Here is a 2,214-nt window from a genome sequence, read left to right on the forward strand (position 1 = left end):
TTCCGCTGTCGACATATCAAACTTGAAGCCTAGCACCTTGAAGATAGTCGACAGAACTTTTCTTGTGAAACGGGGGTCTCTATCAGAGACAATCGACTCTGGGAGTCCGAGTTGTCGGAAAACACGATCCACGAACAGCGTTGCTGTACCGACTCCGTCAATGGTGTCTGGCACCGCTGCCAGTTGAGCCATCTTGCTCAACCGGTCGACGAATACTACGACACCCTTGTTGCCCGCCGAATCTTTCGGCAGGCCAAACACAAAGTCCAAACTCATGGACTGCCAGCACCCAGTGAGTACCAGTAAGCTGGTCGCATTCGGAGCGGTATCACCCGTTGACATGTCTCTCATGTACGCACATAGGTGCTCGTCCATTTGTACAGCTTGGGCCACCAATAGTGGTGACTCACAGAATTGTACATTTTCTCACAACCGAGAGGCCCACTGAGTGGCGTGTCGTAAGACTCAAAGAGGATGCGCTATTTCAAATACTCATCATGAGGAGCCACAATTCGTGATGTATTCGTTGAAATGGTGCTATAATATAGCAAACCGTTATTCAACGAATGTCGGTGCAATCGTGCACGCAATCTTGATGACAATCTCTTGTCCGAGTTTCCAAACTCCTTGCTCCCGAGAGACCGTAGTAACGCTACACACATCACATCACCCGCACACGCGGTGCGGATCAGATCCGTCACAGACGACGTTACAGTTGTAACATGAGTCAGCTCAAAGTCTGGTCTGTGTGACAACGCATCAGCCAAAGTATTCTTCTTTCCCGGCTTATACTTCACCTCTAAGTTATATTCCGCAAAGAAGGATAGCCATCTAGCCTTCCACTGCGAGAGGTGGGGCGACTGAGTCGCAGTGCGTGGTGACGCATGATCTGTATAGATCACAAACGGCTTGGAGCCGAGCAGGCGGACCCTGACTTGACAAGTGCATACTTCATCGCAAGTAGCTCCTTGTCATGTATTGGGTTGTTTTTCTCTGCAGCTTTGAGCTGTCGAGATTCGAATGCGATCACCCGATCTCGCCCCTCAGCGTCTGCTTGCAGCAGTGCACAGCCGATGGCAAAGTCCGAAGCGTCACAGACAATGCTGAAAGGACGATCAGGGTGTGGCTGCGCCAGTATTGCTGCATGCAAGAGGCTGTCTTTGACCCCGTCAAAAGCCCCTTGATGCTCGGTATTTCAACACCATTCCGCATCCTTTTTAAGCAGATTGGATAATGGCCTGACCATTTTTGCGTAATTTATGCCCTACTTGTGCAAGTAATTGGCGAGTCCAAGCCACTTACGCAAGTCCTTTTGGTTCTTTGGAACCGGCCGGTCTACAATGGCCTTGACCTCGGTAAGTTTCGCTCGAAGGTCACGCTTCCCAATGAAGCGCCTCAAAAGGGAATCTTTTCTGTGTCAAAGATGCACTTGTCTGCATTGGCGTACAGTTTGTTCATGCGCATGCATTCGAGCAGCGCTCTTAAATAGACGATGTGGTTCTCCTCATCTGTCCTCCCATGCTCCGCACGACTATGTACAAAAATGTCGTCAAAGTATGTATGTGCATACCTCTGTGGGGCCTGAACAGCTGCGTCACAAGACGATTAAATGTTGCTGATGCGTTTGACAGCGATTGGGGCATCGCCAGCCACTCCCAGAGCATGCCGCTCGGAGTGATCACCGCTGTTAGCGGAATATCACTCGCATTCGTGCGCAATTGGTAATACCCATCGACCAGGTCGAGGGCACTGTACTTCGTACATCCCACTGTTGTTCTGAAGAACATCCTTTCTAGGAATTGGCGTTTGTAACGGAATGGTGGCAGCTTTGAGGAACGATACGCCACTTGCCGTTCGGCTTCCGAAAACGAAACGTGGGTGTCGAATGGGGAGACTCGTTCTCACATACCATCCGTGCTTCGTGCTTCGCACGGAAAAAGGCGTCAATGAGGTCGCACTGCTCCTTGGGCAGGGGTTATTGGCGTATTACGCAGTATTTGGTTCCCGGAATCATGTTAATATCATACGTCCGGAGATAGGACCAAAGGTGGGTCTTTGGAGACGACGTCTTGAAATTCTTTTACCAAAAGATAGTACGGATCCAAGGGATTCCGAAGGGGCGACAATTTACCTCGTGCGTTCGGTTTCTTGGTGTCCTCCAAGACAGCTTCATCCAGAAGCGATGACGAGTTTATCTTCTCGTCCGGTCGTACA

Source organism: Plasmopara halstedii (genome assembly GCF_900000015.1).
Source record: "Plasmopara halstedii genome assembly, contig: Scaffold_2547, whole genome shotgun sequence".
Taxonomy (NCBI): domain Eukaryota; phylum Oomycota; class Peronosporomycetes; order Peronosporales; family Peronosporaceae; genus Plasmopara; species Plasmopara halstedii.